Genomic DNA, 27003 nt, shown 5'->3' with positions numbered 1-27003 from the left:
ATGCAAATATTAACCAAAAAAGATCTGGAGTAGCAATACTAATATTGGACAAAATAGATTTTAAATGTAAAACTGTTATAAAAGATGAAGAAAATCATTCTATATTAATAAACAGGACAATCCACCAGAAAGAAATAACTATATTAAATACTTATGCCCCTACCTGGGTGCTGCAAGATACATGAGGCACACACTGGCAAAACTGATGGGAGAAATGGACATCTCTACAATAATAGTTGGAGACTTCAATACACCACTTGCATTGGATAGAACATCTGAACAGAGGATAAATAAGGAAACAGAGAGAGCTTGAATAATACGATAAACAAGCTAGACTTACCAGACATTTATAGAGCATTATACCCCAAAAGAGCAGGATATACATTCTTCTCAAGTGCTCATAGATCCTTCTTGAGGATAAATGATATGGTGGGTCACAAGACAGGTTTCAATAAATTTAAAGAAATGTAAATTATACAAAGCACTTTCTCTAATCACAATGGAATGAAGTTGGAAAACAATGGACAGAAAAAGGGAAAGCATACAAATATATGGCGATTAAACAAGACACTCTTAAATAATCAGTGTGTCAAAGAAGAAACTGCAAGAGAAATAAGTAAATATCTTCAGAGAAATGACAAAACATATCAAAATCTATGGGATACAGCAAAGGCAGTGCTGAGAGGGAAATTTATAGCTCACAATGCTTACATTAAAAAAAGAAGAAAGTGCTAAAATCGATGCACTAATGGTAAACCTGGAAGAACTAGAAAAAGAACAGCAAACTAATCCCAAGCCAAGTCAAAGGAAAGAAATAACAAGTATCAGAGGAGAAATAAATGAAATTGAGAACAAAAAAAAACAATAGAGAGAATTAACAAAATCAATAGTTGGTTCTATGAGAAGATCAACAAAATTGACAAACACTTAGCTAAACTGACAAAGAAAACATGCAAATAAATTAAATCGGAAATGAAAGAGAGGATATCAGTACTAACCACACAGAAATTAAATATCGTAAGTGGGTACTATGAACAACTGTACTACAAGAAACTAGACAACATAGATGAAATGGACAAATTCCTTGAAACACAAGAACAACCTATATTGACCCTAAAAGAAATAAAAGACCTCAACAAACCAAAAGCAAGTAAAGAGATTGAAATGGTCATCAAAAACCTCCCCAAAATGAAAAATCCAAGACCAGATAGCTTCACAGGTGAAATCTACCAATCATTCAAAGATGATCTAATACTAATCTTGCTCAAGCTCTTCTAAAAAATTGAACAGAAATGTAGCAGTTTGAAATTATTCTATGAATCTGAAAAAGGAAACATTATGCTTGTAAATTAATCTATTCCTCTGGATGTGATACCCTTTGATTACATTGAATTCGGTTGATGAGCCGTTAATTAGATTAATCAATGAGGTTGTTTTAGGGCTTTCAATTGGACTACATAAATAAGGAGTGACTCAGGTTGGGTCTCTGCCCCCTTGCTGGATCTGTCACACAGACAGAAAAAAAAAAGGGAGCTGGCATATTTGATTCTGCAATGGGAGAGAGAGGATTGCTTAAGCAGGAAGCCACCAAGAGGCTAGACCCATGGAGCAGTTCAAGGGGAGACCAATCCTGCAACATGCCTGATAGCTTACAGCTGATTTTGGGAAGAGAGCAGAACAGCCGAGACTGTTATAGGAGGCCCAGAAGGAGATAAGCCCTATGCCTGGCTGCTCAAAGCTGAGCTCCAAGAGACAGTAGATTCTGGAGGGGAAGGCAGAGACCTCCGCAGAGACTGGTGGCCATCTTGCTTCAACATCTTGCAACTGACTTAGGTAAGAAAGCACCTCTTGTGTTACCCTGAGTTGGACTTTTCACAGACTTGGAACTGTGAGCTTTAACCTCAAATACAGACCCAACACATTTCTGGTACTTTGCTTTGGCAGCCCTTTGACAAATTAAAACAAGGAAGGAACACTACCAAACTAATTCTATGAAGCCAATATCACCCTAATACTAAAGCCAGATAAAGATAATATGAAAAAAGAAAATTACAGCTCAATTCCTCTAAAGATATAGATGCAAAATTTCTCAACATAATATTTGCAAATCAAATCCAAAAGCATAGTAAAGAATTATATACCATGATCAATTAGATTTTATCCTAGGTATGCAAAGGTGGTTCAACACAAGAAATTAGTAGAATAAACCACATTAATAACTTGAAGAAGAAAAATCACATGATCATCTCAACTGACTTAGAAAAAGCATTTGACAAAATACAGCATACTTTCCTGATTTAAAAAAAAAAAAAAAACCTCCAAAAGATAAGAATAGAAGAAGCTTCTCAACAAGGAAAAGTGCATATATGAAAACTTACAACTAACATTGTACTCAATGATGAAAGATTGAAAGCTTTCTTGCTGAGATCAGGACCAAGACAAGGAGGCCCACTATTACCACTATTATTCAATCTGGTTCTAGGAGTTCTAACTAGAGCAGTTAGACAATAAAAAAAGAATAAAAGGTACCCAAATAGAAAAGGAAAAAGTAAAACATTAGCTATTCACTGATGATATGATGGTATACCTAGAAAATCCAAAAAATCCATAACAAAACTACTAGAACTAATGGACGAGTTCAGCAAAATGGCAGAATACAAGATCAATATGCAAAAATCACTAGCATTTCTATACACTACTAATAAGCTGAGGAGGAAGTCAGGAAAAATCCATCTGTATTAGTGACTAAATGAAACAAAGATTTAGGAATAAATTTAACCAAAGCCATAAAGGATGTGTATTCAGAAAACTAAAAGCATTACTAAAAGAAACCAAAGAAGATCTAAATAATTAGAGTGGACTTACTGGTTTTCTACTATATAACTATTATGGCCCTAGCATAGAAGAAATTGTTTCATTGATGTGGGGACAGTAGCCATGGTAGCTTCTGAGGGCAGGGAGAGGGAAGAAGAGATGTGATGTGGGGGCATGTTTGGGACTTGGAGTAGTCCTAAATGATATTGCAGGGACAGATGCTGGACATTATATAACCCACTGAATGTACTGGGGGACAGTGTAAACTACAATGTAAACTATAACCCCTGCAGTACAACAGTTCTCCAAAATGTATTCACCAAGTACAATGAATATGCCACAATGATGGAAGAGGTTGTTGATGTGGGAGGAGTGGGGGTGGGGGTGGGGTATGTGGGAACCTCTTATATTTCTTAATGTAACATTTTGTGTGATCTATATATCTTTTTAAAAAAAAGAAAGACAATTAAATAAATAAATAAATAAAAGACTATCCTATTTAAAAATGGGGGGGGGGGGGGAGAAGAAGACCTAAATAAATGGAAGGATATTCTGTGTGCATAGATTGGAAGACTGAATATCATTAAGATGTCAATTCTACCCAAATTGCCTTACAGATTCAATGCAATCCCAATAAAATCCCAACAGCCTTTTCTGCAGAAATGGAAAAGTCAATTATCAAATTTATTTTGAAAGGTAAGGTGTCCCAATAAGCCAAAATGTCTTTAAAAAGAAGGATGAAGTTGGAGGGAGGATTCTCACTCCCTAATCTTAAAGCACTTTACTTAGCTACGGTGGTAAGTACAGCATGATACTGGCATAAAAATAGACAAATTGACCAGTGGAATTGAACTGAGAATTCAGAAATAGATCCTCACATCTACAGTCAAGTGACTTTCTTGTTACAAGCCTGGGTCAGAATAGTCTATTCAACAAATAGTTGTGGAAGAACTGGATATCCATCGCTTAAAGAAAGAAAGAAGGTCCCAATCGCTCACCTTCAACAAAAATTGATTTCAGTATGTATCAAGGACCTAAATAAAAAGCTATAACCAAAAAACTCCTATAAGAAAATGTAGGGAAAGATCTTCAAGATCTAGTGGTAGGTGGTGGCTTCTGACACCTTACACCCAAATCATAAGCAATGAAAAAAAATAAATGTGACGGCCTCAAGATTAAACACTTTTGTGCTTCAAATGACTGATAAGAAGGTGAAAAGGCAGCCTACTCAATGGAAGAAAATTTTCAGAAGCCACATATCTAATAAGGGTTTGATATCTATGTTATACAAAAATATCATGCAACTCAACAATAAAAAGACAAGCAACCCAATTAAAAAATGGACAAAAGACTTGAACATTTTTCCAAAGAAGAAATGCAAATGGCCAAAAAGCACATGAAAAAATTCTCAACATCACTAGTTATAAAGGAAATTCACATCAAAACTTCAATGAGTTATTATTTCACACCTTACAGAATGACCATTGTTTAAAAAAAATAGAAAACTACAAGTGCTGGAGAGAATGCAGAGAAATAGCAACAGTCCTTTGCTGTTGATGGGAATGTAAAATGGTACAGCCTCTGTGGAAGACAGTTTGGCAGTTCCTCAGGAAGTATAGATCTGCCATATGATCCAACAATCCTGTTACTAAGAATATATTCAGAAGTGAAAGCAAAACATGACAAGACATTTGCACACTGATGTTCATTGCAGCTTTATTCATGATTGCTAAAAGATGGAAACAAAGATGGATTTTAAAAATGGGGTATATACATAGAATGGAATACTATTTAGCTGCAGGAAGATATAAAGTTGGGATGCATATGACAGCATGGATGAACCTTGAGCATATTAGGTTGGGTGAAATAAGACAGACACAAAAGGACAATATTGTACAGTCTCACTAATATAAATTAATTATGATGAGTAAACCCATGGAGTTAAACTCTAGAGTATATGTTACTAGGAGACAATGTGGGTTGAGAAGAGGGAACTGATACTGAACGTGTGCAGGAGATTGAATAACGTAGATTATATATGTGGGGAAATGGATAGAGTTGATGGTTACACATTTTAGTGAGAATAATGGAGTAGTCTAGGGAGATTAATGTCAACTGAAAGAAAGCTAGAGAATAATCTAGGGGTTGTATAGCATAGTGATTTCAGTGACCAATGATGATTGTGGGTAACAGTACAAAACGAGAATGCCCCTCTATTAGAAATTATTAAGAATATGTAGAAACATGGAAAAATCAACTAATGTAACATATAGTCTAGAGTTAACAGTGTAATATTTTACAGCAATGGCAAAGAAGGTACTATATTAATACTAAGAATCAATAATGGGGGTGTATAAAGGGGTATGGGTTTTTTCCTTTTGGAGAAATGAAAACGTTTTGGAGAAATGAACTCATACAGCAGAACTCTGATGAAACTGAGAGCCACTGAGGATAAACTTTGGAAGGAACTAAACAAGGCAGGGGTACTGTATAACACAGTGAACCCCTTGGTAAATGACGGACTGTGGCTAAAGCTACAAATGAGAACATTCTCTCATGAAGTAAAATAAATACATAATATTAATACATGGAGTTAATAAAAAGATGGATTGTATGAAAAATACACCAAATATAAGCTGTAGACTGTGGATAGCAGTAATATTATGATTATGTTCTTTCATTAGCTGTAACAAATGAGTCGAAACAATGTAACGTGATGGTGAAGGGGTAATGTATGTGAATCCTGGATGGTATGCATGATGGTTATGCAAATGCACAAATTCTCAAACTCTGAAAGTATAAAAATGCTCACCAGAGACCAAAACGAAATCCCCAAATTCATTTTGGCATGTGATTGGCCAAGGGTTTGTCAAGGTGAAATATGAATGCATTAATATCCACAACACTACCAAATCCTGAATTATTAATAATGTCAGCTTCTCAGTTTCAGTTCACGCCCTATAGAGGAGTTTTGTGAGATTCATCAAAAGTCAGTCTGTGGTTAAGAACAAAATTACAAGAATGGTCTTTCAGGATCTATAACAAAGGTATGTCACTAGTACAGGGTATCAATAGTGGGGTGATATATAGGGGAAAATGTACCTAAAGCATACTTCTATTGGATGTGAATATAATTGTGTTGTCATAGGTATGTTTTCTCAGTACATAGAGGCCCACATGGTAGCCTACAAAACCTTAAACTCCCATCCTGGGGAGTCCTGCTACTTTCTCAATTAAAATAGCAAAAATATCTGAAATATACCCTCAGTGCCTAATAAAAGAAAAGCAGGACAATATGGCAAGTCCTTGATATTAATACTTACACTTACAAACCTTATTCTTGTAAAAATGAAACTTAGCCTAGTTTGAATTAATGCTTATGAATAACTTCCTGAAAACTTCCTTATATCATAAAAATACAATGCAATCACTTGTCAATAAATAAAATATAAATAGGAACATCCATCACACTCATAAATTATATATATTATACCTGGGCTCTTATACTAAGTGCTGAGGAATTACAAAGCCCTTCTTGAAGCATTTTCCCTTCCTCATCAAAGGGTACAGAATGTCTAGAAAGAAGAAATTGAAAGTTATGGGCCTGCTATCTGCCAGATATAGGTTGAATATTCTCATTTAATCTTCCTAACAACCACATCCATTTTACAGATGAGGGAATTAAGACACATAGAGCCTAATTAATTTGTCTAGAGTCACATCAAATAACAGAGATGAAAGCAAAGCCCAAGTCTACCACTCCAAGTTCCATTTGCTCTTTCTGCTATACTAAGTTTACTTATACCTATACTATGTTTTATGTTTATGTTATTCTCCACACCAAGATTCCTTTCTACTTCCTCTCAGGTATCTATTCCTATCACTTCGTTCCACGACACACCTTTTCCAAAAAGTATGTGGCTTCTCTCAGCACTTTGTTTTAAAAAAAAACCCTATTATAACAGTTTGTTTAACTGATTCACATAATATGTATCTATTTAATGTGACCATTGCTACCATGTATATTACTGAAATATGCCAAAGTTACCACAAAATGGCTTCACTGACAAACTATAATATGTCTCATCCATCTCCATTCTATACCACTCTTATTCTCTCTTAGCTTCACTAGAACTTTATTATTATTACTATCATTATTTTTATTCCTATTACCCACAACAACCACCTTTTGCTTTCACGCTGCTCTCTGGCTCCCCCAAATCTTATTTCCCTCTCGCTTTCATTCGGCTCTTCTGTTCTCATTCTCCCAAACCACCTCTCTTTCCTTCCCAATCCAAAATTCAATTCCTGAGTATTTAATAAAAGTAGTAAGACACTCTTGTTTATTCATTTATGCTACAAATAATAAGCACTTACTATATGCTGGGAACTAGGGATAGATAGACAAGATGTATCTCATTTGTCTAAGAGTTTACTGTCTACCACAAAAGACAGGCAAGTAAATAAAAATTCATAGCATAGATTTATGTCATTAAAAAATTATTTAAAAGCAATATGAGTACAAAAAAATAAAGAGTATGAAATCATCTTGGGAGGTGGTAGTCCAAGAAGGCTTCATATAGGAGGTAGCATATGAGCTAAGCTTAATGGATGAACATGATGCAAGCAGAGAAATCTTTTCATTGAACCATTTTTTTTGTACACTTTCAATATATGAAGCATTCTTAATACAATGCATGCTTTACATACATTATATAATTTTCCTAACATAAGTTAGAGACTTCTGCTTCTGGCCAAGATTGAGTACTAGACACCAGATTCATCCAGCTGTCTGCAACAACTAAAAAAAAAAGTGAAAAAATTTATGAAACAACAGTTTTAATAAAAAACAGTGATTCCTGAGAAAGGAGAAAGAAATGAGGTGATTCTTATCACTGCCCCAGGTTTACTGCCTGGGGAGAGAAGTTATAGACTACAGTGCACAGAGGCAGAGTTCAGTGGTATCATTGAATTGAGAAGATGGAACTGGGAGGGTAGGGAGGCTAAAGTGGTTAGAGTTTGTATGGCAGAGCAAAGGAGAAGAGACACCTGCACATAAAATTCCATAGATATGCAAATGGTTCCTCAGAAGAATTCAGGCATGTACCAGTTGGCACATGTGTATTAAGAAACTAAGCAAGATGAGGGAAACAAACATTTGAAAATAATAGAGAAAGCAATTCCCTGATCTCATGCAAGGTCAGAAATACTTCATTTTTGCTTTAGAAAGTGCAAAAGCTCATAATGCAAATATTGGATACAGTACTCAGAAGGGTATTACCTCAGTATTGGGGGAAATTATCCCTTTACTAAAGGTTGGGCTGATTCTAACTGCGAGCTTAAAGCAAACATTGAGAGCATTAAAACAAGTGTTAAAAAGTGATCAAACTGTTTCCCAGTATTTTAACTGCTTACCAGGAAAAAAAGGTCAAAAATATTTATAGGGGTACAGAAATATTCAGCACTCAACAAGGTTAAATTCACAATTTCTAGCATCCAATAAAAACTACCAGGGTTGTATTTTCCTGCTGGTAATAAGGAGGAAAAAAATCAACCAAAACTGATCCAGAAATAACACCAATGATAGACTTAGTACACATGAATATTAATATAGTTATTATAGCTGGGTTAAATAATAAAGATTTCAATAGAACTTCTAGATATAAAAATGACATTTCCAAGATGAAAAATACACTGAGTTGAATTAAAAGCAGATTAGACACTGCAAGACAAAAGATAACTGAACTTGAAAACATATTAATAGAAACAACCCAAAATGAAACAGAGTGAGAAAAAGGAAAGTGAACTGTAGGACAGCCACAAGCTGCTTAGCATAACTGAAGCCCCAAATGAGGGAGTAAACCAAAAAGATGGAAGAAATAATGCCCAAAACTTTTCCAGATGTTATGAAAACTATAAACTCACAGATCCAAAAATCTAAAAGAATCCCAAGCTCAAGAAACATTAAGAAAACTACACTAAGGCACATGATAATCAAATTGTTTGAAACCAACAATAAAGAGAAAATCTTAAAAGCACCCAGAGAAATATAACATATTACATACAGAAAAACATAGATAAAAATTACAACACCCTTTCTGGAAACAATGCAAAGACAGTGGAACAATATTTTCAAAGTACTGACCCAAAATGATAAAATATAAAGGGGAGGGGGGGGGGGCATCTAAAATTCTATACCCAGAAAAAGAAATTTCTGGATACACAAAAGCCGAAAGAACTATAACTAGAAGATATCCTACAAGAAATTTTAGAGGAAGTAAGTCCTTTAGTTAGAAGGTAAATGTTACCAGAAAAAAATCTAAATCTTCACAAAGAAATGAAGAGCACCAAAAATGGTAAATACATGGAAAAATAAACTTTTTCCTATTCCTTAAATGTCTTTAAAAGATTATTGACTGAACAATTCCCCAAGTGCAGGGGCAATGACTAGTGAAGAAGGATGATCCCATTGATGGGCCCTTGATACTGATGACTATGTTTATGAGCCTTTGCTCTTGAAATTGCAACTTAGCTTAGTGCTGTGGGGTGCCTAAGAGTTACCTTCTGAGAGCCTCCATGTTGCCCAAATGTGGCCTTTCTTCCCCCCAAGTGTGGGACATGACTCCTGGGGATGAGTCTCCCTGGCACTGAGATTACTATCAAGCACCAATTAGCAATGCAACTGGGAAAAAGACCTTGAATAAAAGGGGGAAAAGGTAAAGACAAATGAGTTTATATGGCTAAGAGACTTCACAGTGGGTCAGGAATTTTAGATGGATCCCAGAGGTAACACTTATGAATGTCTCAGCAGTATCTCATAGACTGCTAAAGTAGATACTACCCCAAATAATGGGGCTCTGGAGACACCCAAGTCCTACAGTCGTGGCAGATAGCTCCAGAGTTTGGTGCCTTGCCAGGGAGCCCTTCTTAGGAGTTTGTGCTCCTAAGTGTGACAGAGTTGGACTTAGTTGTGACTTCTCTATATATGCCTCTTCTATCCCTTCTATTTGAACCTATAGTTGGTGCTGGAATTGGTAGGTGTATGTCCGAGAGACTTGAATCTTTGGGCTGTCCCCATGTAGTGAAGTTCCAACACCTATTCTCCAGTTCATTGGACTCGCTGAGGACAACACACAAGGAGGTGAGAATAGACAATCACCATACCAAGGAACTGAGAGAGTCTACAACTGCAAAAAAGAGAGTCCCATCCATCAGCCCTAAGAGATCAAGACCCCTCTCTCAATTAGAGGTGTACTGAGCATCACCATCCCAGAATCCTCAGAACTGGGGAATAAAACATGGCACTCCTTGCACACATCAGTACTGCACGTGGGCCAGCTCACCACACAGGTCAGAAGGCCCTGGGTTTGAACCCTGGACCTCCCATGTGGTAGGCAGACACTCTATCCATTGAGCCAAGTCTGCTTCCCCAAAGGATTTTAAATGGAATCATAAAAATCTCAATTAATTCAAAAAGGAAAATGGAAAAATAAAAAGACAAATAGAAAACAAAGAGCAAGACAATATTTAAACCCATCCACAACAACAATCATATTAAATGTATATATTATCTAAACATTCAAATTAAATGGCAGAGAGTATCAAATTAGATTCTTTTTTAAAAAGACACAACTACATGCATTTTACAAGAAACCCACATTAAAAAAAGACACAAATAGTTTAAAAGTGAAAGAATCAGAAGTGGATGTGATTCAACTGATAAGAGCATCCACCTACCATGTAGGAGATGCAGGGTTCGAACCCAGGGCCTCCTGGCCCATGTGGTAAGCTGGCCCATGCGCAGTGCTGCCACACACAAGGAGTGCCATGCCATGCAGGGGTGTCCCCCCACATAGGGGAGCCCCATGCACAAGGAGTGCACCCCGCAAGGAGAGCCACCCCACACGAAAGAAGCCAGCATGCCCAGGAGTTGTGCTGCACATACAGAGAGCTGATGCAGCAAGATGACGCAACAAAAAAAGAGACACAGATTTCCAGAGCTGCTGAGAATGCAAGTGGACACAGAAGAACACACAGCAAATGGACACAAGAAAGCAGACAACAGTGAGTGGGGAAAGGGAAAGGGGAGAAAAAAATAAAAAATAAATCTTTAAAAATAAAAAAGTGAAAGGATGGAAAATACAGAACATGCTAACACTAATAAAAGCAAAGCTGGAGTGACTATATTAACATCAGACAAAGTAGATTTCAGAGCAAAGAATATTACCAGAGATAGAGAGGATTCTTTATATGGTAAAGGGTCCAAGTCATCAAGAGGACATAATGATCCTAAGTGTTTACATACCTAATAGAAGCTTCAAAATATAAGAACCAAAAACTGATAAATTTTCATGGAGAGTTATAATCAGAGTTGTCAAAATATCTCTCTCAGTAAGTAAAAGAACAACTAAATAGACAATCATTAAAGTTATCAAAGATCTAAATAGCACTATAAATCAACTTAACCTAATTGCTATTTATTGAAAACTCTACGCAATGACAACAGAATACTTATTCTTTTCTTATGTACATAAAACATTTACCAAGATAGACCAGATTCCAAACCATAATGCAAGCCTCAATAAATTGAAATGTAAAATACTCAAATTCTTAAAAGTATATTCTCCGAAAACAATGGATCAAGAACAGAATGTTATCTGGAAAATCTCCAAATATCTGGAAACAAAATAAGACACTTATAAATGATTCAAAGAAGAAATCAAAAGGAAAATTAAAAATTATTTAGAACAGGATGAAAATATAAACATGACATATCAAAATTTGTGGGCTGCAACTAAAGCAGTACTTAGAAGTAAATTTATAGTACTAACACTTATTTTGAAAAGAGGGCCTCAAATAATGACCTCAGTTTTCACTTTAAAGAACTAGAAAAAGGAAAGCACAAGAGATGAAGATAAAATGAAATAATAAAAATGAAAGCAGAAATCAGTGAAATAGAAAACAAAAAAAATGCTAAATTTTGATATATTTACATTTTCATAGCAGAAATGAGAGGAGTGACATATCTAAAGATTCCGCAATATTAAAAAGATCATAAAGGGATATTATGAACAACTTTATGCCAATGGATTCAACATCTTAGATAAAATGTACTTAAAGTACACAACATAGATGAAATAGATAACCTAAATAATCCTGTATGTATTAATTGAATTTATAGTTAAAAACCTTCCCACAAAGAAAACTAAAAAACTCCAGATGGTTTCACTACAAAAGTCCTTCAAACATTTAAGAAAGAAAAAATAAGCATTGTGCACAAACTCTTCCAGAAAAAATCAAAGAGGAGGAAATGTTTCCAACTCATTCTATGAAACTACAGTATCAAGGTAGTCACATAAAAAGGACAAATAGATCACTGGAACACAATACAGACCCTACAAATAAACCTGCATATATATTTTCAATTGATTTTTGGAAAGGATAATATTTTCAGCCAATGTTGCAGGAACATTGAACAGTCAAAAGCAAATATATAAACCTCAAACTTTATCTCACACCATATACAAATATTAACTCAAATGTAACCTTATACCTAAATTAGAAGCTAAAACTATAAAACTTCTAATAGAAAACAAAGGAGAAAATCTTAGCAGGCTTTATAAAGATTTATTAAATGTGACACTAAAAGCATAAATTATAAAAGGAAAAAAATATATCATTAGCAAAATTTAAATAATTTGCTCCTAAAAAGACACTTAAGAAAATTAAAAAGCAAGTCAAAGACTGGAAGGAATATTTGCAAAACTTATATGACAAAGAACTTGTATCTAAAATACATTTTAAAAACTTTCACAATTCAATAAAAAGAAGACAAAACCAAAAAAAAAATGGCAAAAGACTTTAAAAGAATGTCAACAAAAAAGATAGATGGCAAATCAGCACATGAAAAGATGCTCAAAATCATCAGTCAATAGGAAAACACAAATTAAAACCATACTTTGCTAGCACTACAAACCCATTAGAATATCTAAAATTAAAAAGACTAATCCTTTCAAGTGTTGGAAAGGATATGAAGCAACTGGAACTTGCATACACTACTGTTAGGAATATAAAAAGGTATGAACACTTTGGAAAAGATTGGCAGTTCTTAAAAAGTAAAACATATTCCTCCCATACAATCTAGCTATTTCACACATAGAAATTTACACAAGAAAAATGAAAATATATGTTCATACAAAGACTTGTATACAAATGTTAACAAGGACTTCATTTGTAATAGCCCAAAACTGGAAATAACCCAATGGATACACTGTGGTATATTCATATACAGTGGAATACTACTCAGCTATTAAAAATATAAACTATTAATTTGCAAAACATGAACAAACCTCAAAATAAATATGCTGAGTGAAAGAAATCAGACAAAGAAGAGGGCATACTGTATGACTGAATTTATATAAAATTCTATAAAAGTCAAACCATAGTGACAGAAAGCAAATCAACGATTGCTTGGTGATGGAGCCAGGGGAGAAACAGGGAGAAGTAGGAATGAGTGATTCTCAAAGGGCATGAAGAAAATGTTGGGGGTGATAAATATGTTCATTATCTTGATTGTAGAAAATACTTCACTGGTGTACACCTATGTCAAAACTTATAAAAATTGCACATTTCAAATATGTGCAGTTTATTGTATATCAGCCATATGTCAAAAAACTAAATTAAAAAAAAAACATACAATAGATAATATTCTCACTTTACTAATGAGGAAGCTAAGGCACATAGAAGTTATTTCATTTGCCTAAGATCATACAGCTAGTACACAGGGGTGGCAGGGATTCAACAGAGTATATTTTAAAACTTATATGAAGCATTTAATATAGTTCTTGATTCACAGAAGGTACTCAAAGAATTAAGGTTTTTGGTTTTTAAAGTATAATGGCATATAAGAAGCCTATGGTGTGAATAAGCAATCAATTTTAACTTTCCCATGGGATATTTATATTTTCAAAGAAGTTTTTGGTTTGCTTTTTTTGTTGTTTCATTTCATTTACCTAAAGTAATCCAATTGATAGGAAGTACACAGGAGATAGAATTTCTGCAATTCATACAAGAAGCATTTCACTAGACACCTATTATGTATGGCATAATATGCACTAATCACTAGGCACAAGAGAAATAGATTTTTTTAAGTCTTACAAAGGTTTTAAAAGAACAGTCTGTGATGAGGCAATGACAAAGAGCTCAATGTATTGGGAGCTTAAAGTGCGTCAGTTGGTGGAAGATAGAAGATGGTCAGCCTCTCTAGCTCTCCAAGAAAGAACAATGGCTAAAGGTTTTCCCAAGGAGGAATCACTGAGTTATCAGTCACATTTTTCCCTCTTCATTTTCATGTATGTATATTTCATCTCTTCCTACCCATAGATTATAAATTCCTTGAGGACTAATTCTTCCTTTTCTATTTCAAATTCCACATTGTGTCCAAACAGTCCTTAATTAATATTCTTATTGAGGGAATGAATAAATGAATGAACATTAGTGTTAGTCTAAATGATAAGGTAATCTGAATAGTACTGATCCTCCACAAAGTCAACTTGTTTTAATCCATTTTCTTGAAAAAGACTATTTTTTCCACCTTTATTTCAATAAGTCTTTTCTCATTTATGAATGTATTTTCCTGCACTATTTCCTCTTCTCTTGAAAGGAGTAAGTAGTGAGGGTCTATATCCTAAATATAATATTTGCTGTGACTGTATCGTCTATGGACAAGGACAGCATGTGGCAAGAAATTAGGAAATTGTAAGCATCACTTTGAGAGTTTTATAAGTAACTAAACCCTGTGCACTCCAGTTTTATTCCTCACAGATGTCATGCACTAATCCCTATGTGAAAGCCACCTGATAGGAATGCCATAATCTCAAGTATTTTCACTTTTCTTACATTCATAGTAGCCTTATTCCTCTGAAATCAACACAATCCTGCCTGTGCATTTTTATACCTAAAATTAGTATCTTTTGTGTCTATCTTCTGACTCTAAAAAAATCCAAGCACCAAAAATGAGGTAAATGCAAGGCGCTGACTGCAGAATGACCAAACCGAGTCTCAGTGCTAAAAACTCCTTTGGTTGAGTCCATCCCTCCCACACTTTGTCTCTGAATTAACAGAGCCAAACCTCTCCTCCAGGAAAAAACTCAGCAGGGCATGCAACAATTACTAGGCCTTTACTGAAAGTCAATTTTTACAGCAAAAGAACCTAAATTAAGGGACAATTTCAGAAAAAGGAAAGAGAAACACTCTTTGTATGAGTGGGAGCAGACACCCAAAAATCTAGGATTTGAGATCTGTACTGCTAGAGACAACTGTTAACATTTAAATGATTGCAGTATTCCAAGATGATGAAAAAAGACCTTTTCATAGCCTTTTTAATGGCATTCAATCTCAGGTTAAGGTGCAACTGTTCTGTGACCAAATATTTGAGGTGTTCTGAGACACCTAAACTTGTGGAAATTTTACCAGATAAATTTATAGTCAAGCACATATTAAAATAAAATAAAACTCTGTTGAAGTGCTGAAGTAGAAAAAGATGGATTCTAAAGTCAAATTATAAGGAAACAGATGTGAATCAAGTGACAGGGCCTCTGCCTACCATATGGGAGGACCCAGGTTCGATCCCTGGTGTTTCCTGGTGAAAAAGAAGAAGAGAAAATGTGCCTGCAAAGCAAGCCAGTGCCCATGAGGTGAGCTGAGTGCCCACGTGAGTACCTGCGTGGTGAGCCAAGCACACACACAGCAAGCCAGTGTCCACATGGCGAGCTGAGTCCCCACGCAGCAAGTCGAGTGTCCATTCAGTGAGCCAGTGCCTACACAAGTGAGTCACGCAGCAAGATGATGACGCAACAAAAGAGAGATGAAGGGGAGAGTTAAGGTGAAGCACAGCAGAAACTGAAGTGGTGCAATTGACAGGGAACCTCTCTCCACATCAGAGGTCCCCAGGATCGAATCCTGGTGAATCCCAGAGGAGAAAGATGAGAAGACAAATAGAGAAAGGGGTACAGAATATCACACAGCAAATGGACACACACAGCAGAAACAGCAGGATGGGAGGGGTGGAGAGGAAGAAAAGAAATAAAAATAAAACCTTAAAATAAATAAATAAAGTCAAATTATATTTTAATCTAGTTTTGTATTTTTCTTCCTTTCATTCCTTTCTACCTTCCCTTTATCTTCATTCCTGTTCATTCACTCATTCATTCAACAAATATTTATTAGGAACTTATGTATCAGACGCTGTGTCAGAAATCTGACTACACAGATTTAAACAAACAGTCATGGTGTCTGTCCTGACAGAGCTTTCTGTCTAGTGAAGGACATGGGCATTAAATAAACATACAAATATAAGATAATTACCAAATACTTTAAGTGTTAGGAAGGCAAAAATAAATCAAAATATATAGAAAATAACTGAGGAGACATTTCAAACTGCTGCACAGCTTATCATTCTATTAGTTTTCAATATAACTATAATCTACACCAATTCACAATCTTCTTTCAGGTTTATCTGAGTTTGATCTCTTGCTTAATATCCTTAAGAAAATTTATAAACTTTTGGTTCCATGGGATATTTAACCCCTTTTACTTTATTCCTAAGTCAAACTATTCTCAAGAAATGATCAACATCAAGAATGAAACTACTTCATTCTATATGGAAGACTTGCCATAGAAACACAAATAAGGACTTCTCTTATGGTTGTAAGTATTTGGTTGTACAGAATATCTTATTGTAGAAGATCTTTCAAAAAACATAAAAATTATTTTAGGCCATGATTATTTTGCTATCCTAGTCACTCAACAAGCCTTAAAATCTAACAATCAAAAAGAAAAGAGGGGAAGCATATGTGGTTCAAATGATAGATCTTCCACCTACCATATGGGAGGACCTGGGTTCAATCCCTCAGGCCTTCTGGTAAAAAAGAAGAGAAAGTGTGCCTGCATGGCCAGCCAGTGCCCACTCAAGTACCCACATGGTCAGACAGTGCCTGCATGAGTGCCCACATGGTGAGACAGTGCCCCGCACAAGTGACTCAAGCAGCAAGATGATGATGCTAACAAAAGAGGGACAAGGGGAGAGTCAAGGTGAAGAGAAGCAGAGACCAGGAACTGAGGTGACGCAATCAACAGGGAACCTCTCTCCCCATCAGAAGTCTCCAGGATCGAATCCTGGAGAATCCTAGAGGAGAGAAAATGAGAACAGAAGACAACACAGACAGCAAAAACAGCAGGGCAGGAGGAGGGGGGGGGGGGGGTTGAGGAATAAATAAATAAAATCTTAAAGAGAGAGAGAGAAGAGAAGAGAAACAAAGAAAAAACAAAACAAAACTAAAAATCCCAATTTAGATTTGGTAAACTGCTGGTTATTCGGGTTTAGTAAACTTCTCAATTAATAAGGCTCATAATTTCTTTGTAATTACCCTATCTACATCACCTTGCAACAGTAAAACTATTTCCAATAGTTCCTCAGTTTCTTTGATTGCACAAAATGAATGAAAGTGCCCTAAGTTCATTTAAGAAACCCAGTCAGTATTCTTCAGTCCATACTCAGAAAAAAAAAAAAGGTGACCCTACATAAAATTAATGAGACACAGGAATGGAAGGGAAGAAAGGGAAGGGAGGGGAGAGAAGGGGAGGAAGGGGAAATGGCCATTATAGTGGGTACAAACTTGGGTTCCATTAATGCTATTGTTTAATTATCTACTATGCCAGGATCAAAAATAGAAAAATAATAATTAACTAACTGTCAAACATACCTTTTTGTTGTTCTTGTGTGTTTCAAAGGTATAAAAGAGCCCGGAGGCAAAATAAATATAAAAAACATGCTTTATTAATGAATTCAATATCAAAGCTTGTATGAAAATTTTGGGGTTGAAAAGAAAGAGAAAGAGCTAACTCCAGTACAGTTTATATCCAAAGAAATCTCCGCCCACATAAACTCTCCAGTAACATATCAAATTTTAAGGTTTTAGGATCGACACCATCTTTTCTCTTGCAAGCACTGTGCCAAGCTCTCAGTGCTAATCAAATAATAACAACAAACATTCCATCATATAAACAAACTTTTTTTGCTTGATTAAATTTTAAGGATAAGTCCCTTTTGCCAGTTATCTATAGAAGAAGCTGATGCTTTGGAATTTAATTTTTTACACTATAATGCCTCATATCTTTGAAAAACTCCATAAAAAAGTTTATTATATATATAAAGAGAGACAGAGAGGAAGGGAGAGAGGATGTAGAAAATGTTTTATCTTTACTAGCAATATTTAACTCACATTTTGATACTTTAGAGCTGGCAAAAAAAAAAAAAAAAAAGGTGATATTAGAGTTTCCATCCAGGGACGTGGCTCAAATGATAGAGTATCCATGTACCATATGGAGGGTCCAGGGTTCAATCCCCAGCGCCTGCTGCCCCGTGTGTTGAGCTGGCCCACACGCAGTGCTGCCGCGCACAAGGAATGCCGTGCCATGCAGAGGCGCCCCCACATAGGGTGCCCAATGCACAAGGAATGTGCCCTGTAAGGAGAGCCGCCCCATGTGAAAAAAGCGCAGGCAAGTGGCGCCACACACGGAATGCTGACACAGCAAGATGACGCAACAAAAATGAGACGGAGTTTCCCAGTGCGGCTGGATAATGCAAGCAAACGCAGAAGAACACACAACGAATGGACACAGAGAGCAGACAATGGGGAGGAAGGGGAGAGAAATAAATTTTAAAAATAAATTTAAAAAAGAGTTTCCATCCATACTCCAAAATAATGACATATATACTTCAGGTAAAACTAAATGCTGAGAGTTATACATAGTTACTAAAATATTTCTTTCTAAATAAGTAATAAATGACTTTTACTTTTTACTGAATAATAGATTATATTTCATATCTTACTGATCAATGTATTTTAAAATAATGGCTAGTTGTACACGGTGCACTTACTGACACTCTCTCACTACTTTATATTTGAGACCACCACCCATTCCAAAGTGTCTTTATTTCCCCTTATCTGAATACATTCAGTTCCTTTAAATATTAATGAAAGTTATATAAGAATACTGGAAGATAATTAAGCCTATTTCCTTGTATAAAACAAGTTCATAAAGCAGCTTTTTGGAGAAATATTCTAATTTATTACAGCTCTTAGCAAATTGCCCCAAGTTCCACATTGTTTCCTATCTCAAGTTAAAAATAATTTTTCTTCAGCAGTCACTGAATCACTTTAACGTTAACACTTATGCAGTTCTACTCCACCTACAAATGTAGCCAGTAAATTCAGGTTTACTACAGTACTATAAAAATGTGAAAGAATCATAATAGATCTAAAAAAGGCCTGTTAGCACTATTTTAGTTTAGAGAAAACTCTAAACTGAATATTACTGCAAATTTTTAATGATAGCTTATCTAGTTGCCAAAAGAGTTATAATAATTATTTTTCCAAATGTGTAAGTTATCTTGAAGGTATCTGACACTATTACTGTGTTAAAATTAGGAGAGTAAGTCCCCAAAGTGTCACTGTTACAGTGATTGTTTTTTCAATATAGATAAATCATTGATATAATAATTTCACTATAACACTGTTCCATGATCAAAGGATTGCCCTATGAGTGGACAAACATTATAAAGAGATTGTTCTGCTACTTTAGTAACTCAGTTTCCTTGACTGGCATCCAACATGGATCCACCTCACACCAAATTCTGCTCTACAGTGAATATTGTGATTATAAGGTTCTGGTAAAACATATAAAGAGAATCAATACAGCTCTAACTCCCTTTTCCTTTATAAACCATGACCAAATTTTTAGTGTTGAAAAGTAAACCAAAGATCAAATTTAGACATGTTGTTTGAAATTAGCAAAGATGAAACCCATCAGTGCCAGACAAAAGCCCTGATTTTAAAGTAAGTTTTGGCCTTCCTTGAAATGCCTAGCTCAGGCTGTGTTTTTTTATGCCTGCAGATATTGTCATGTTTCACATTTAAGATTGACACACCATCTTATTCTGAAATTTTAAAAATCTTCCATTGCTCATGTTTTAAGTACTTCATGACTATCACTGATAATTGGGCAATTAACTTGAATTACCAAATGTGCTATGATGGCAAAATATGTAGGTAAAGCAACATGAAAGAATAAAGAATAGAGAAACTTGGTACTGTGAAAAAAGTAACAAAGGACAAAACAGGCCCTGATAATATTAACAGTACTAAGTTTTAATGGTCCCAGATCTCAATGGTTTAATCGTGCCAGTTAGTTTAATGAAACAAATTCAAAGTATTTCAAACTTCTTAGAGCAGTTTGTTCAGGTGCTAAGAGGAAGCCTCTCTCCAACTGGTATTGTGTAATACTCAGGGATTGGTCCAAAAAGTAAGTGTGGGAGTTTCATTAGACAACAAGCACAAAATAATTAGGTTTAAAATTCTGACAGGCAGATTCTCAGGAAATACAAGCTTGCAAAAAATAGATTTTTGGTCTTATTCTAACAGTAAAACAGACAAAGCAAAAATTCCTAGGGCTAAAGATGACCCCAAGAAGGCATCAAGCTACTGTGGACATATTTACAAATCAAAAATTAAGACATCTGAGTTGACATAAAAACAGAAGACTAAAACACAGCTATAGTGGAAAAACAGAATTTTTCTTCACTGTTCCTCCCACCAAGCTATCTATTGCTGGGCTTTTCTGCATGAAACCATAGTGTGTCCATGGAGAGCAGCTTTTTTGTGCTTAAATGTAGCCAGTGAAACAAATTCCAAAAACTTAAATCCTACCTTGTTTCAGTGGTTAACTTTGTAAAGGTTTGCAAGAAAAACTAACATTTAGAGTCAGAGAAGGAAAAGAGATTCAAAACTACAGCAAATAAAGAACACTATTAAAATTTTTTTCTCAATATTCCATCAATATTGCTCCAAAACACCACTAGGAGATTAAAAATAGGCCAAGTGGTCCTTTTAGGTATAAAATAGAAACAGAAAGTTCAGAGAGCAGAAAGAACAAGTATCTAAGGGCACTAGTATATAAAACATAAAAGCTTAAAATGTAATGGATATACACATTAAGATTAGCAAACTACTTTCAATTAAAGTAGATTCCTGGTCACAGTTCACACATGTATAGGAGCTGTGTGTATTAATGTAGATACTTCAAATGTCAGTATATCTCTAATTAACATGAGCACACAACTGTAAAACTGAGAAGGCACAAATTTAAATTCCTTACATTCCCAGCATTAATACTTTCATGGGGCAGCTCCCGTTGTCATGGAAAATGGCATTCAAGCCCTATTTGTGGATTTTCACAGCTCATCTTTTTTATTTACTTGCTCTATGTCAAGATTAGCCTGGAATAATATTTTTTAAAGATAATGCACTTAGACCTACTTGTCTTTAAAATTACAGATATTCTCTCTAAGGGAGCTTTGGTCTGGGCTCTACTTAATTTGTAAAGATCCCGTAACATTTTAAAATACCACAAAGAAATTAATTTGTGGTTCTTTTTATTTGTTTCCTAAAAATCCAGGCAATTTAAAAAGTTTCAGCTGAAGCATGACATGTAGCAGTTTTGGAATAGAGGGATAGGAAAATATTAGGGAGTAGCAAATAGTCTAGGAACATGAGGAAATGAAGTGGCACAGGGCTCTCTACAATCTCCCTGACTGAATCTCAACTTTTCAAAATTATTTGTACAGCACAAAGTGAAGATGGAAATAGTGATCAAAACGACACAGAAAGAGAGCTAAAATTCTCTCTGAGAGAGGACAGCTTGGTGTCACAGAAAGAGCACTGAATGTACACTGAAATCCCTAAGTTTGAGTCCTGCCATTACAGAAAAATGAAGGAAATTCCTACTCATTGCAGAATTTGTATGAAATTCAGTCAATTTAATGTCTACAAAATCAAGTGTTATACCAATTTAGAGATGTTTTTACTATTGCCTAAAGCCTGGGGGTTAAGCAGTAATCACTTTTTATATCAGACAATAAAATACTTGGCAGAGACCTAGGAAAAATGTTGCTACTAGAGACCATGAACAGAGATATAATGTTATAAAAGAGAATTAACTATCAAATTAAAAAGCTTGGGTAACCTGAAAAAAGGTTATCTAATGAACTATGTTTTTTTCCCTTAACCAATAATTTAATCCCCTGGTAAAATTGAATGATCAGAATTACATAATTAATTTTTAACTAAAGATCAAAATTAAAGTAGAGAATATTAACATGCAAAAGAAGTTCTTTTTATACAGTGCCTACTTTGAAGAAAGAGAAAAGTAGTTTTAATTTTTTAAAGAGGGAAAAGAAAAACTATAATAAGATGCAGGCTCTGAAAAGATAACAGTTTTCCTTCACAGAATTTTCCTCTTCTGACCTGCCTAATAGACGTGAGGAGGTAAGATTCCAATCAGTTCTCACACACCGTTGGTGTGGCCCATTCATTATGGATGTGTGAAATAATATCCCACCTTCCTTATCTCACAGACCAGCTCTTGCACACCTTACTAAAGAACCTTCCCAAGGCCATCAAGTATAACTTACCACCTTAGATCATGTGGCAAAGAAGAAGTTCCAGGACATGGATTAAGGTTTCTAAAATAAGCCACTGTCACTGACCCCAACTGCTTGTTCTTAGCTCAGACTAGATCAAATATTTCTATTGTTTTAGCTGCTTCATCATTCAGTATAAGTGGTGGACACTTCCTGCAACAATTGAAAGAAGTAGGAACTCAAATCTTCCAGATACAATGCTTATTTCATCTGATTTATACTAGTCAGAGTATCCTGTTACTTTTTTTTAATAAGAAGATTTTGTAGACTGGAGATATCTCTAATGAACAACTGATCAAAGGAACAACAGTCAATGCCTTAAACTAGCCAATAGAAAGTCTTAGTATCGGAGTAGCTGCTTTAGGCCTATATGAATGATATACCTTCTGCCTACTTAAAACCAAACAAAAACTGACTAGAGGTTTATTTTATTTAAATTCCAGGAATAACCACATGAAAACTATTCAATGCCCCTCTCCTTCTACTAAATCATGAGAATAATCTCAGCTTATTGGATCACCTCCATTCAACTTGAGTTATGTGTGTCTTCTTGGGAGGAAAGAAGTAAATAATTCAGAAAATAGAGCTTTTGGGTGATGAGAAATGTAAACATTAGTATTTGAATGAAGGCCTTCTTGGTTTAAATGCTGGTAATTGTCTTCCATTTGTCACTTAAAAATTATAATCATCCTAAAAACTTACTTACTAAAGGGGATGATTGAATGCTATGAGGGAAAGAAGAAAGGAGGTGAAAGAAATAACTAAGAACAACCAACATAAGATTTGGACCGCTCAGAATTATTTCCCTTCACTCAGATTTCTGAAGGACAAGCTCAGATCCTTAATATAATCTATTTACACGAATATCCCTTCAAAGAGACTTTACATTTACTTCCCCATCTTCTTTGCCCCCTAATCTTCATCATAATACCTTATACAAATTAAAAGCTTATTTTCAATCCAAATGAACCGCACAGTTTAGACAACTTTCAGCTTTACGTTACAATTAAGTCTTCAAAAAATAAAATGTAAATTGATAGTTTCATAAAAATAACTTTGGACTCTTACTAATTCTTAAAGTATTAAAATACACAAAATGTATTAAACTCTATTAATCACGCACATCTATTTTTTTAATTGCTTCAAATTGCCTGACCTAATCTATACTACTACTACAAAAGGGTAAAACTGGTTTTGAATACCTTTGCACTGCTTTCTGCTTAAACACTAAGTCACTTACACTCCAGTTTATATCATTATTTTTCTCAAATACTTTCCTAGATGTAAGTTCACTAAAACTTCCTTGTAGGAGGACACTCACAGAGGAAAAGTTTTCTATTTCTTTGCTGATATCAATATAAAAGAGCCCCTTCAATGCCAATAATTTGTAACAAGGTATACATACAAATGTATTTTAAACCACATTACCTAAATATGAGCTATATACATGCAGACTTTTTCAAATATTTGCCACATACTCTAAACTATTTCTATATTAATAAACATATATCAATTAAAGTACTTTAATAGAGCATTAAAGGTCTTATCATATTTTTTTCCTGAACTTTACCTCCTTGCCTAAGAAAAAGTACCTTTATTTTCCAAAATATCATTTAAAAATCTAATAGTGTTTTGGGGATAGTGAAGAAGGCAGAAGTATCATGATTGTGATATACACTACGCATTCACTAAATGAGTCTTTCATTCCTTAGCATATAATCTCCTCATGTATTGACAGTTCTTTTAATTCTGTATCATCTCACATATTTTCTATGAGCACAGGCAAATAGCACTTTTCAAGTCCAGACAAAAGAAGAATGTAAGAAGTTATGGTAAATTATCCATGTGTATATAGACCAGACCCTTTAAGGTAACCCATTCCTACAGCTGAGCCCCAACCCTGAGAGTAAAATATTATTTATTCTTTCAGGTTACTGTACTGGACCCCACCTTTGGGTCGGTTCACTGGAAATCACAACAGACTGAATTTTTTTTCACCAGCTGTTTCTTAATACTCTTCCCAACTAAAAAGAAATTTTATCTGAAGTGCAAGAACTATGAATTTACTTTTACTCCCCAAAATACTTACAAGAGATTAAGTAAAGTACTTATGAAAAACTAATAAACAATCACACTCAAAAAGAACTTGTTTAAACCGTAACTGCTTCTTTACTCAATGAGAACAGTAAATAAACCAGTACTTACAAATACGCTCAAAAAATCAGCCCCAGCTCCCAGAAATCACTGGTAAATAGCCTTTGAATTCATGAAAGTGACCTGAAAATTTACACAGAAAACAAAATGAAAAAGGATAAATAAATTTATTTATCTTTATTAAAGAAATATGTGTTCTGTCTTTAAATTACACTATTTTCAACTCAAACCATTGTCCCCATCTACTCCAACAATTCTTTCAAAGATAATATCAAAAGAAACAATTATTTCATTGCTCTACCTCTAGGAATATAACATATCTATCCATGATGGCTTAAAAAAAAAGTTGTCAGTAGTAATGTAGCTGTTTAAATGTATGAATAAGTAGAAGCACAAGGGAAAAATTAAAAAACATAAAGGCTGACAAGTTACATTTGAGAATCATATTTAATTTATATCTGTAAGTCAAGTAAATTTGCTTCAGAGAGAATATCTTAGGTGTGTTCAACAGGAATAGCCTGTAGATAGAATAAATGAAATAGGAAAGGATAGTTTTTGTTCTACCTAAGGTATGCAACCCATTTAGAAGCTTAAGCTACACACAATACATTCTATATAAACCACAATTCAACCCAAAATTCTTTCACTTACAAAAACTTTGGTTCTAGGTGAAGAGGTAACAGATGCAACTCATACACACAAAGCTAGCCTTATAAAAAGTTTTAACTAGCACAATGAGTCACTTCATGCCTCTAAATATCTATGATTTCCTCTCTCCAGAACCCCCCATGCATTAGAAGCTAGTTTGGGAGTTTATTTTTATTGTTTGGTCTAAATACAGTGCATCTTTGGTCCCATGAAAACAAAGAAACTTTGTTGCAGAGGCTGTATTATTTCCAAAATGTGAGGATGGTTATGGATAGTGTTCAACTGAAAATAATAATGAAGTTTAGACTCCTAATTTAGGTGATAAACTTTCCAAGGCTCTGAGGATTGGTCTGACTCACTATGCATGTTTTAAAATACAGCAAGTACACATCTAGATTAGTTAGAGCTAACTAGATTTAAATAAAATTCATTCTGAAAAAAATTAATCTTGATCATCATCATTTGAAAGAACCACTACTCAACTATGTGATTACAGCTCAAATAGCTATATATTAATATACCAGGAATCAGTATCTGAAATTAAACTGAGATATAAAATAAATATCTAATTCAGCCCTTGCCCAACCCTTAAATTAGGTTTTTGCCTAAATGACTCAGATGATTTATTCTATTTTCTAGTTAAGATTGAGAATAAAAGCCGGGGCGTTTGGACAACTTTAAGTATGTATGTCTAATACACTCATTAGATCCCTTCACCAGGCTTTCTTCTCTTTGTAGAGAATGATGCCTCAGGCCTTTTCCACTCCAGTTTGACCTGTTTCCAGGAATTCTGTTTCCATGTGTGTTAGAAGCAAAGGAGAGTTTGACCAGAGCAATAACTTCATCACTAATTTTTGATCTTACATCCAATTTTCTCCCCATGGCTTTCTGATAGTTTGGGTTCCAGGAAAACAAGTTTACCTGGGGTACCACACAAAACTACCTGGGCACACTATGCATACTATTCAAAATCAATAAAGAGCACTGGTTCTAATATAAACTATTCTCACATTTATTCTGCCCTGAGTTTTAAATTATAATTCTTTGTAAAGAAGTTCCCCACAGACATTTTCTATAGCAAAAGATTATATATTCAAAAACTATGGAAGCATCAAAAGTATTTTTAAGCATTTATCCATTTTTTTAATCATAACTTGTCTTTCTGAAGAATATTTTCTGAAAAGCATAAATTGGAAGTATGCAATATACATGATATATTCCATTCCTTCATTTGCATTTAAACAATGTGGAAAAAAAGAAAATTCACTGGCATATATTTATTTTTTCCAATCATCAATTGGAATTTCAATAGGATTTCAGATACCTAATTCTGGAGATATCTTTAATTTAGAACATCTGGTTCTGATATTTAAGGCAAATGATATTTTAATATACACCAATATAAAGCCATTCAATCCCATTTGTTATGTCAATGCCATCTTTGTTACTTATGTTAAAAGCAACTCTGAATCTCATTATCAACTGAAGGTATACTTTGGAGCAAATGATTAAACAAGTTCCTAAGATCACAGAGTTCATTACTAAAAGAGAGATACAAGAATTTAATGCATACATCCTTAAGCAGAGAAATTATAAATAAAGCAATGTTTCATGATGAGCAAAGAGTTAAGAATTAATACACCCACAACTTGAAGTAAGCTACTTTATGTAAGAAACAGAAAAGTTAAGGCTGAGGAAGACAGCTTCAAAATTAAAAGCAAATACATTGATCCTGAAGGCTCCTGAGAAGACACAGAAGGAAAATGCTAAAGCAAATCACAATCTACTCTAGAAAATGAGTCTATTTAGCAAAACAAATCCATGGATTATCCCATTTCTTCATTTGT

General features: G+C 34.7%; 1 protein-coding gene across 27 annotated transcripts in view; it reads right to left on the bottom strand.

The window, feature by feature from the left end:
* SOX6 (SRY-box transcription factor 6) overlaps positions 1 to 27003 on the bottom strand; it is a 701188-nt gene that overhangs the window by 530318 nt on the left and 143867 nt on the right. For 26 of the 27 annotated variants that reach the window (XM_071218188.1, XM_071218196.1, XM_071218191.1 and 23 more), the window contains one exon: positions 24560 to 24631. The exons of the other annotated variant lie outside the window; for it this stretch is intronic. The gene's annotated coding sequence lies outside the window, so the exon portion shown is untranslated. The remainder of the gene's footprint in view (positions 1 to 24559; positions 24632 to 27003) is intronic. 27 annotated transcript variants of the gene reach the window in all.

The sequence above is a fragment of the Dasypus novemcinctus genome, chromosome 10 (genome assembly GCF_030445035.2).
Source record: "Dasypus novemcinctus isolate mDasNov1 chromosome 10, mDasNov1.1.hap2, whole genome shotgun sequence".
Taxonomy (NCBI): Eukaryota; Metazoa; Chordata; class Mammalia; order Cingulata; family Dasypodidae; genus Dasypus; species Dasypus novemcinctus.
The sequence above is the reverse complement of the archived record's forward strand: the minus strand, read 5'-3'. Positions and strand labels throughout refer to the sequence as shown.